Here is a 12,723-nt window from a genome sequence, read left to right as displayed (position 1 = left end):
GGCTCCAAAATCACTGCCATGAATTAAAAGACGTTTGCTCCCTGGAAGAAAAGCTATGACCAACCTAGACAGCATGTTAAAAAGCAGAGACATTACTTTGCCAACAAAGGTCCATCTAGTAAGGGCTACGGTTTTTTCAGTGGTCATGTATGGATGTGAGAGTTGGACTGTGAAGAAGGCTGAGGGCTGAAGAATTGATGCTTTTGAACTGTGGTGTTGGAGAAGACTCTTGAGAGTCCCTTGGACTGCAAGGAGATCCAACCAGTCCATCCTAAAGGAAATTAGTTCTGAATATTCATTGGAAGGATTGATGCTGAAACTGAAACTGAAACTTCAATACTTTGGCCACCTGATGTGAAGAGCTGACTCATTAGAAAAGACCCTGATGCTGGGAAAGATTGAGGGCAGGAGGAGAAGGGGATGACAGAGGATGAGATGGCTGGATGGCATCACTGACTCAGTGGACGTGGGTTTGAGTGATCTCCAGGAAGTAGTGATGGCCATGGAAGCCTAGCATGCTGCAGTCCATGGGGTCACAAAGAGTCAGACACAACTGAGTGACTGAACAACAACAACAAGAGCCCAAAGACCCCAGGGATGGGTCACCTCAGGCTAAACAACTACCAGGGAGGGAGTGCAACCCCACCCATAAGCAGATAATTGGATTAAAGCTTTACTGAGCAAGGCCCTGTACACCAGAGCAAGACCCGGTTTTTCCCATGGCCAATCCGTCCCATCAAGAAGCTTGCAATCTACAGTCAGTGTGATCCCTATCAAATCACCAATGGCATTTTTCACAGAACTAGAATGAAAAATTTCACAATTCATATGGAAACACAAAAGACCCTGAATAGTGAAAGCATTCTTGAGAAAGAAGAATGGAGCTGGAGGAATCAACCTTCCTGACATCATACTATATTACTAAGCTACAGTCATCAAGACAGTATGGAACTGACATCAAAACAGAAATATAGATCAATGGAACAAGATAGAGAGCCCAGAAATAAACCCACACACCTGTGGGTACCTTATTATCAACAAAGGAGGCAAGAATATACAATGGGGCAAAGATAGCCTCTGCAATAAGTGCTACTGGGAAAACTGGACAGCTATGTGTAAAAGAATGAAATTAGAACACTTCGGAACACCATACACAAAAATAAACTCAAAATGGATTAAAGACCTAAATATAAGACCAGAAACTATAAAACTCTTAGAGGAAAACACAGGCAGAACACTCGATGACATAAATCGAGGTCCTCTATGACCCACCTCCTAGAGTAATGGAAATAAAAACAAAAGTAGACAAGTGGGACCTAATTAAACTTAAGTCTTTTGCACAGCAAAGGAGACTATAAATGAGGTGAAAAGATAACCCTCAGAATGGGAAAAATAATAGCAAATGAAAAAATTGACAAAGGATTAATTTCCAAAATATACAAACAGTTCATACAAGTTAATACCAGAAAAAGAACCCAATTAAAAAGTGGGAAAAAGACCTAAGCAGACATTTCTCCAAAGAAGACAGACAGATGGCTAACAAACACATGATAAGATGCTCAACATTGCTCATTATTAGAGAAATGCAAATCAAAACTACAACAAGATATCACCTCACACCAATCAGAGTGGCCATCATCAAAAATTCTACAAACAATAAATGCTAGAGATGGTGTGGAGAAAAGGGAATGCTCTTGCGCTGTTGGTGGGAATGTAAATTGATACAGCCACTATGGAAGATGGCATGGAGATTCCTTAAAAACCTAGGAATAAAACCACCAATGACCCAGCAATCCCACTACTAGGGATGTACTCTGAGGAAACCAAAATTGAAAAAGACACATGTACCTCAATGTTCACTGAAGCACTATTTACAATAGCTAGAACATGGAGGCGACCTAGACATTCATCAACAGATGAATGGATAAAGACGCTGTGGTACAGATACACAGTGGAATATTACTCAGTCTTAAAAAGGAATGCATTTGAGTCAGTTCTAACGAGGTGGATGAACCTAGAGCCTATTACACAGGATGAAGTAAGTCAGAAAGAGAAAGATAAATATCATATACTAGCATATATATATGGAATCTAGAAAAATGGTACTGATGAATTTATTTACAGGGAAGCAATTGAAAAACAGACATAGAGAGTGGTGGGGAAGAAGGAGAGGGTGAAATGTATGGAGAGAGTAACATGGAAACTTACATTACCACATGTAAAACAGATAGCCATTGGGAATGTGCTGTATGACTAAGGGAACTCAAACAGGGGCTCTGTTAACAACCTAGATGGGTGGGAAGGGGAAGGAGATGGGAGGAAGGCTCAAGAGGGGACATATGTATACCTATGGCAGATTCATGTTGATATTTGGCAGAAAACAACAAAATTCTGTAAAGCAATTATCTTTCAATTATAAAATAAATAATTTAAAAAAAGCTTACACAAGCCTCTTAGCCTCATCCATCAGAGGGCAGACAGAAGAAGCAAGAAAAGGAACAGTCTCACAGAGGCTAAAACAAACACCATATTACAGAAAGTTAATCATCATGAAACAGCAGAAAGTTATATCCCAGATGAAGGGACAATATAAAAGCCCAGAGAAAAAATATAAATGAAGTGGAGATAGGCCCACCACAAAAGTGAAGTGCCTTTGTTAATAAGCATGGAAGTAAGGGACCGAGGTCTCCATAAAACCCTCTTTTCCCACACACTCTCGGAAGACTTGGCGCCACCTCTACAAGTTCGGGGAGAGCACCAGCAGACTGCCCACATGCGGCAGTGGGGCTGAAACCTGAGGTGTGCAGATTTATGCCTTCATGTCGACTTTGGAAACTCAGTGACTATGGGATATCTGAGTGGAAGATAGAATAATGGAAATCACCCAATCAGAACAGCAGACAGAAAACCAAATAAAAAAAAAATGAAAGCAATGTAAGAGACCTATAGAATAACATAAAGCTTGCCAATCTATGCATATTGGGGATTGCAGTAGGGGAAGAAAGAGAAAAAGGAGTCAAAAACAAACTGAAAAAAAACTGTGGCTGAAAACTTCCCACACCTAAAGAAGGAAAGAGACACTCAGGTACAGGAAGCACAGAAAGCCCCAAACAAGATGAATCCAAAGAGACCTACACCAAGACATATTATAATCAAAATATTCTACCCAGCAAGTTTATGAGTTAGAATAGAAATGATAAAGAATTTTTCAGATCTGCAAAAACTAAAAGAATACAGCAATACTAAACCTTTCCTAAAAGAAATATTGAAAGATCTTTTATAAATATAAGAAAAGTAGTAATCTATTGGAAAGAAGAAATTACAACTGAAAAGTAAATTACTTAAATAGACCAGTCTTCAGATTAAAAAAACAAACAAAAAATCTTTGTGAAAGTGATAACCACAATGAATGGCAAAAGGACAAACACAAAGATATAAAAGAGGACATGAAAATCATAAAATGTGGGGGAAGAGATTAAGAAAAGGTAACTCTTTTTTAGAAGGTGTTTGAGCCTATTTTACTAAGTCTAATGAAAGTATATATAGGAAAGGGTTAACATACTTGAAAAAACAGGGTAACCACAAATCAAAAACATACAACACAGTCAGAAAAGCCAAAAGAAAAGATCATAAGCATAATGCAAAAGAAAATCAGCAAATCACAAAAGGAAAAAGAAAAAGGAACAAGGAAGAAATACAAAATCAACTGGAAAATAAGGTCTAAAATGACAGTAAATACTTCTCTCTCATAATTACCTTCTGTGCCAATGAATTAAATGCTCCAGTCAAAAGAGTGGCAGATTGGATTAAAAAAACAAGATCCTACAATATGCCGCCTACAAGAGACTCACTTTAGGACAAAAGACACACACCTATTAAAAGTGATGGGGTGGAAAAATATATTTCATGCAAATGGAAATTACAAGAAAGCAGGGGTCGTAATATTCATATCAGACAAAACAGATTTTAAAACAAAGGCCATAAAGAAAGATAAAGAAGGACACTATATAATGATAAAAGGATGACTAAGAGGAAATTATACTTGTCAACAAACATGCACCCAATATAGGTACACCCAAATACATAAAAACTAACAGATATAAAGGGAGAAATGATAAGAATACAATAATAGGAAAACATTTTTCAGGCTTACATACATCAATGGACAGATCTTCTGAACAGAAAATCAATAAGGCAACAGAGATCCTAAATGATACCATACTACTGAACACAATCTACAGATTCAATGCAATCCCTATCCAGATACCAACTGCATTTTTCACAGAACTAGAATAATTCAAAAATTTGTATGGAAACACAAAAGACCTTGAATAGCCAAAACAATCCTGAGAAAGAACAGAGCGGGAGGAATCAGGCTCCCTGACTTCACATTATATTACAAAGCTATAGTAATCAAAACAATATGGTACTGGCACAAAAACAGACATGTAGATCTATGGGACAGAACAGATAGACTAGGGAAAAAACCCTGCACTTAAGGTCAGTTAATCTATGACAAAGAAGGCAAGACTATACGAAGGAGAAGAGACAGTCTCTTCAGTAAGTGACACTGGGAAAACTGGACAGCTACATGTAAAAGAAGGGAACTAGACTATTTTCTAACACTATACACAAAAATAAACTCAAAGTAGACTGAAGACCTTAATGTAAGACTGGATAATATAAAACTCCTAGGGGAAAACATAAGCAGAATGCTGTTTGACATACATCACACCAGTATATTTTTGGCTCTGTTTCCTAAAGCAAAGGAATCATAAGCAAAAATAAACAAATGGGACCTAATCAAACTTAAAAGCTTTTGCACAGGAAAGGAAACCATTGACAGAATGGAAGGACAACCTACTGAATGGGAGAAAAACTTGGAAAATTGTATTATTTGTGAGTGGTTAATATCCCAAATATTATATATACAGCTTATCCAGCTCATACAACTCAGCATCAACAAATAAACAACCTCCTCCCCAAACCCAAACCACCCAATTAAAAAAATCTGCAAAAGAAATGAATAGACATTTTTCCAAAAAGGACATGCATGTGGCCAACAGGCACAGAAAAAGATGCTCAACACTGGTAATCATCAGGGAAATGAAAATCAAAACCGCAGGGAGATGTCACCTCAGACCTGCTGGGATAGTGATCATCGAATAGAATACAAGTAACAAATGTTGGCAAGAACGTTGAGAAAAGGGAACTTTTGAACACCATTGTTGGGAATGTTAATTTGTGTAGCCACTGTGGAAAACAGGTTTATTTAAAAACTAAAAATAGAACCACCACATGACCCGCCAATTCCATTTGTAGACATATATTGGAAAAAATGAAGCCACTAATTTGAAAAGATACATGCACCCCGACGTTCATAGCAGTGTTACTTACAATTGTCAAGATACAGAGGCAAATTAAGTGTCCATCAACAGACAGGTGAAGAAAATAAGGTGTGAAGTATAATGGAATACTACTCAGTCATAAAAACGAAGGAAATTTTGCCATTTGCAACCACAAATGGACTTGGAAGGTAATTTTGCAAAGTGAAATTAAGTCAGAAAAAGACTAATACTGTATGATATCACTTATGTGTGTAATCTAAAATACAAAACTATAACAAAATACAACCAAAAAAAGACTCACAGATATAGAGAACTAACAGTGGCTATGCAGGGACAACATAAGGGTAGGCGATTCAGTTCAATTCAGTTGTCACTCAGTCGTGTCCGACTCTGCAACCCCATGAATCGCAGCACACCAGGCCTCCCTGTCCATCACCAACTCCTGGAGTTCACTCACACTCACATCCATCGAGTCAGTGATGCCATCCAGCCATCTCATCCTCTGTCATCCCCTTCTCCTTCTGCCCCCATTCCCTCCCAGCATCAGTCTTTTCCAATGAGTCAACTCTTCGCATGAAGTGGCCACTCCCACCAAATACAATCCTATTTCTGTGTTCTAACAACAAAGCTTCTCAAAAAATTGTCTATATTTGTTCTCATCATTTTTTCACTTATTTTCTTCTCAACTCATTCCAATTTATTTTCCGTCTCCATCATTGCACCTTAATGGTTTTTTCCCAAAGTGTTTCAACTTGATAAATCCAAGATTTTTTTTCTATCATTATCTTGCTTGCTTCTTAGCACCACTGGACAGCAAGAAGCACTCTCTTTGAAACATCCTCTTCCCTTGGTGCCTATATCCAGCCTTAATTCTTCGTCCCAATCTCCTGGTTTATATGCTACATCATTTCCTGCTCCTTCCCAGTTGTGTTTTTTGGCTCTTTCTCCTAGGTCTATTCCCTAAATATCAGCATGCTTCCACTTTCTCCCTTTACACTCCACCCGTGATCTCATACATTCCATGGCTATAAATAACTGTATATGCTAAATGATTCACAAATCTTTATCTCCAGGTGAGTTTATTGAGCTCTAAACTCATATTCAGGCTTATTATTATCTCCATCTGAATGTTCAACAGACATCTAACCCTAACCAAAGCATAACTTTTCTCATCCAAACATGTCTTTCCTTCAGTTCTCCCCAACCTTAGTATAATAGGGCACCAATATTCTCTCATTTGCTTAATAGAAACCTATGAGGTGTTTTCGATTGTTCATTTTTCTAAGCTTCATATTCTACCCCAAGCAAGCCTCGTTGTGTCTCTTTTCAAAACCCATGATCAGTCTATCTCCACTCTTCTTACCTGAGTTTCTACAATGACCAAACATGCTTCATAACGTTCTATTTATGTACCTCATCTATTGTGTCTCTCCAGCCTTATGAGCTTCACGGGTGAAGGGAATTTGGTCTGCTTTGCTCTGTGTGTGCCCTCCTGGCCTAGAGCAGGACTTGATGCACCATAAATATTTGTTGAATGAACGGAAGAAAAGTCTAGTGGGAGTCAAAAATGTAATTATAAAACTTTCTAAAAAAGGAGAATATGTACACAATGTAGAAAAGATATTATTTCCAGACCTTAGAATTAGGTACAGCTTAATCTTTCTCTTTGTATGAAAGAAAAATAAGTACCCGAATAAAGAACACTGGGAAAATGTTTGTCTTAATTTTCCCTTTAAAATGTATGTCGGAACAAAATACACAAGTAATTGTATCAAATATTATTACTTTTCTAATGATTTTTAAAAAGAGAAATAATGATAGGGAAAATGATGGAAGGAATTAAAGGATTCAAGAGCTGATTTCTCCAGCAAGGAAGAAAAGATAAAGATCTGTGGAGACATTTAAGTGTGTGGTATGAAGAAAGGTACAGAAAAAGGTAAAGAACTTTTTTCTAGAGGAAAGAAAACAGAAGTTGGTCCCAATTTTACAGGATAGCTTTGTGGGATTTTACAAAGTCAAAGAGGCAGCAGGGACAACCTGTGGACTGGCTTGACTTGTGACTACTGATGAATACTTAACAGGTGGAAATCCTAAGACTCATAAACTCCATTTCTAACAATCCATCCTACAAAGATAGTAACAGAAGTATATACAGGGGAATGCACAAGGATATTGTTGCAGCAGTGTTTAAAATAGCGGGGGGGGTGGGGGGGAGAGAGAGTCTAACTGTACTTTTCAAGAGAATACAGTACTGCATATTCGTACTATGAAATTCCATGCAGCCACTAAAAACACTTGAGTCAGCTTGAAATTCACTAGCCTAGAAAGAGATCTGTGATAGACTGGATCTATAAAAAAAAGCAAGTTGCCTCTAAAATTTAAAGCATGATTCCATTATCATATTTACCTATCTAGAGATACGTGCAGGGAAGACACAGGTGTGACTGAGAGGTCTGAGCAGAGACAGGAACACAGGAATTCCATTTTTATTTTCTATAATTTTTATTTGATGGTTTTAGTAATTTAACATTCCTCATTTTGCTGCCCTCCCACTCTCAACAAAATATTTTTTAAATGTTATGATTGGCTAAGGTTAAAATTAAGAGGGCTAAATAGAGACTAAGAACAAATTGAGACTTTCAAAATGGTCTGTATTTGATAATCATCCAATCACCTTTCTTAAAGGACAAGAACTCTGATTTGATTTTTTGAAGCCATTATTAGGAGGATGAAACTACATCAAGGTCACTGAACAAGGGCTATGTTTACCATTCGGTAACTATTGCATTAAAAAGGAAAAATAAAAGCAAAGAGAGAAAAGGAGACTATGAGAAGAAAAGGGAGGGAGAAAGAAAAGTATAATATGTTAATAGAACTTAAGGGAAAAGGGCAAAGAGAAAGAAGGGATTTAGACTTGACTGTGTTGTCATTTGCTAAAATTAGCAAGAATTAAGAAGGAAATTAAAAGACACTTACTCCTTGGAAGGAAAGTTATGACCAACCTAGACAGCATATTAAAAAGCAGAGACATTACTTTGTCAACAAAGGTCCGTCTAGTCAAGGTTATGGTTTTTCCAGTGGTCATGTATGGATGTGAGAGTTGGACTGTAAAGAAAGCTGAGAGCTGAAGAATTGATGCTTTTGAACTGTGGTGTTGGAGAAGACTCTTGAGAGTCCCTTGGAATGCAAGGAAATCCAACCAGTGCACCCTAAAGGAGGTCACTCCTGGGTGTTCATTGGAAGGGCTGATGTTGAAGCTGAGACTCCAATACTTTGGCCACCTCATGCGAAGAGCTGACTCATTTGAAAAGACCCTGATGCTGGGAAAGATTGAGGGCATGAGGAGAAGGGGACAACAGAGGATGAGATGGTTGGATGGCATCACTGACTCGATGCACATGAGCTTGGGTGAACTCTGGGAGCTGGTGACCGACAGGGAGGCCTGGCATGCTGCAGTTCATGGGGTTGCAGAGTCGGACATGACTGAGCAACTGAACTGAACTGAAGAAGGAAATATGTGATGATTTCTATCTTTTGAAAATAAAACCACAGTTAGTGATAAATGTCACTAAGCAGACAACAAAATATATGAAAAGGAAATGAAATACTACCCTAGGGACTGTGGTTTCCTAGTCTTGTATTCTATCTAGGCTCAGGTGTATTTTGCCATCCTGTGGCCAAATAACAGTATTGATTTTTATCACATACTACAATATATCTGAAATTAAAATTTCATGAAATTTTATGGAAATTGATATTTTGAAATTTCATGAAAATTTTATGAAAATTTCATGAAATTTCAAAATATCATGAAATTAAAAGACGCTTACTCCTTGGAAGGAAAGTTATGACCAACCTAGATAGCATATTCAAAAGCAGAGACATTACTTTGCCAACAAAGGTTCGTCTAGTCAAGGCTATGGTTTTTCCTGTGGTCATGTATGGATGTGAGAGTTGGACTGTGAAGAAGGCTGAGCACTGAAGGACTGATGCTTTTGAACTGTGGTGTTGGAGAAGACTCTTGAGAGTCCCTTGGACTGCAAGGAGATCCAACCAGTCCATTCTGAAGGAGATCAGCCCTGGGATTTCTTTGGAAGGAATGATGCTAAAGCTGAAACTCCAGTACTTTGGCCACCTCATGCGAAGAGTTGACTCATTGGAAAAGACTCTGATGCTGGGAGGTATTGGGGGCAGGAAGAAAAGGGGACGACAGAAGATGAGATGGCTGGATGGCATCACTGACTCGATGGACGTGAGTCTGGGTGAACTCCGGGAGTTGGTGATGGACAGGGAGGCCTGGCGTGCTGCGATTCATGGGGTCGCAAAGAGTCGGACACAACTGAGCGACTGATCTGATCTGTGATCTGATAATATATCTGAAGCCTGAAAACTTATCATTTGAGATTTACTGAGGAATGATGCTAAAGCTGAAACTCCAATACTTTGGCCACCTCATGCGAAGAGTTGACTCATTAGAAAAGACTCTAATGCTGGGAGGGATTGGGGGCAGGAGGAGAAGGGGACGACAGAGGATGAGATGGCTGGATGGCATCACCGACTCAATGGACATGAGTTTGAGTGAACTCCGGGAGTTAGTGAACGGGGAGGCCTGGCGTGCTGTGATTCATGGGGTCGCAAAGAGTTGGAGATGACTGACTGAACTGAACTGATAATGGATTCTACACTTCACAAATGAGCAATTATAACTCTTGACTAGAGATTTATATAATGTCTCAGTTTTAAATAATCTGAGTCATTTTAGGAAACGTGATGATCTTCAACTGAAGTGAAAACAGAGAAATCAGTTATTCAAATGATCTATCCTCAAGAACTGGTATCTAGAGTGTAGTATGTGTTTTATCTCAAACCTGGAATTACTTTCTTTTTTGATTCTAATTTTACAGATGGAAAAAACTCACATGTTCAAAGATAGATATGTATTGGCAAACTCAGTTCAGAAGTATGTTCTGATTCCTAATTTTTATTCCACTCCACTGCTTAACATGATCTAGGCAAGGACAAAATAGAATCCATTTAATTTTCAGTGCTATCAATATTATCCTCATCTCTAATCATTATGGAGGACCTACTTTGTGCCAATCACTTAGATAGAGGGCTTGACATGTACTATCTCTTAGTCCTCCCACAGTTCTCTAAAGTAGAGAATTGTTAATTTCACTGCCTGCCATTTTACAGATGAGGTAACTTGTCTATGCCTGGAACAAGGACAAGCATCTTAGTCTATGTAATTACAAAGTTCACGCTCTTGAGTACTGCTATTCCATTATTCCAGTCAATATACATGGCCTCTTCTAATTTATTGTGCAATGACATTGGCACAGACCCAATTTAATTATATTTTCCTGTCTACACAATGGGAGCTACACTATTGGTTCATCAGGTAAAATATAATAGCCTTCTCCTTCCCAATGTTCTACCACTAAAAAGTCACCCTCCATTCTCTTGTTTTATGAAAGCATTTAAAATATAATTGTAAAGTTAAGACAGAAAGGTTTTGATTAGAAATACTTGCTAGAAAATGACCACTCTTGTCAAATTCTGTAAATGAGTAAATGCTATTTTGAATGGGAAATGGATGATTTTCAACTAATGTAGAAACAGAGAAATCAGTTATTTAAATGATTTAATAAATGCTTTTGATGGTGCTTTTTACAGATGCAATTACATTTAATTGGAACAAAGTCTCCAACTTTGAATATGTTACAGTTTCTTCTCCCAAGTGAAGTTTAACACATTATATAATTAACATGTATCTGACAAGCTTAAGGACTAGCACAGGGGCTTCCCTGGTAGCTCAGCAGTAACAAATCTGCCTGCTAACACAGGAGACACAGGTTAGATTCCTGGGTCTGGAAGATCCCCTGGAGAGGGAAATTACGACCCACTCCAGTATTCTTGCTGGGAAATCCTATGGACAGAGGAGGCTGGCAGGCTATAGTCCATGGAGCTGCAAAAGAATCAGACACAACTAAACAACGACGACAACAGGGACCAACATGATTTAATTCAAATCCTTCACATCTTCCTTGATTGATAACTTGTTATTTCTAAGACAGGTGGAAAGAGCTTTGAACTTGGACCTCTAACACTTCATGAGAAAACAGCAATATGTTGGCAAGACACTGCTTAACCCGAGTCTGTTTCCTATCCATAACAAAGTGATAATATTACCTGTCTCATTGGACTATTACAAGTTTTAAAGGAGGTTGCATGTTTTTTAGAGTAAATTCACTATTGCTTCTCAGCTTGGCAGGGAACACAAGATGGCAAATTCCTCATCTTTTTTAAAACCTTCATTTTTTCCGGTTTAAAGGTCCTTTCTTTGTGCCTCCTGGCTATCTCCTTACTTTGAGGAACCATCCTAATTTAATGCAGACCCTTGTTCTCAAGAAGGTATTAGAACTATGCCTCTTGATTTCCTCCAAGAAACCCTTGTTAAATCAAATACCAGCCCTCAGTATTTACACATTCCTTGCTTCCATTATGGTCTGAAATCTATAATAATCTTTCTGCCACCTCCCCTCTTATAATCTCTCCTACCTTTACTATCAGAGGAAGGTAGGTTTTGCAGAACTGAAATTGGCCCATCTAGTTTCAGTAATAATTCTCTAAGATATAGTTTGTAGATTAAGATTTAATTTACCTGCTATGATGTATTTTATTAGAAAATTGTCTGTGTAGTTATCCTTCAAACCTCTTTCAAGTTGAAGATACAGGAACAACGAAGTTCGTAGGTAAATCAAAGAAAACCTGGCCATTAGAAAGATAAGCAAGCACCTTACTCTTCAGCATTTCTAACTGTCCCAAATCACAGCTGCTCAACTTGCAGCTGAGATCCAAGAATCAGAGAAACAGGAAACCTGTGTAATTAAACAAAATGTTTAATATTATTTACAATACCAGGCCTTGCTGTATGGATAAAGAACCATTTGATTGTAAATGATTCACTGGGCTTATTTTGAATTCTTTAGTGGAAAATTTCATTTAATAATTCCTTTAATTTCATCACATATCCAGTAAGTGTTCAAATTTCCAGTTGTCTTGCAAATTGTCATCTTTTATAGTTTATAGTTCTGTGTATTGTGATTGACTGTTAAGTCTCTTAAATGTCTTAAGCCTGAAAGTTCCACTCTCTTTCTGAAATTGTTTGTTGAAGAAGAGACATCATTTATCCCATACCTTCTCAGGGTCTGGATTTTAATGACTGCATTTTTGACACAAATAGTTTTAAACGTCCCTGCATCCTCTGTATTTTTTGTAAATTTTAGTTGGATATAGACGCTTTATCACATTCAGGGTTTATATTTTGGGGCGGTAGGAGTGTGAGTAAGACTACTTTACAGGTGGTAGTATT

Source organism: Bos javanicus, chromosome 10 (assembly GCF_032452875.1).
Source record: "Bos javanicus breed banteng chromosome 10, ARS-OSU_banteng_1.0, whole genome shotgun sequence".
NCBI classification, from domain to species: Eukaryota; Metazoa; Chordata; class Mammalia; order Artiodactyla; family Bovidae; genus Bos; species Bos javanicus.
Note: the sequence above shows the minus strand (reverse complement) of the source record.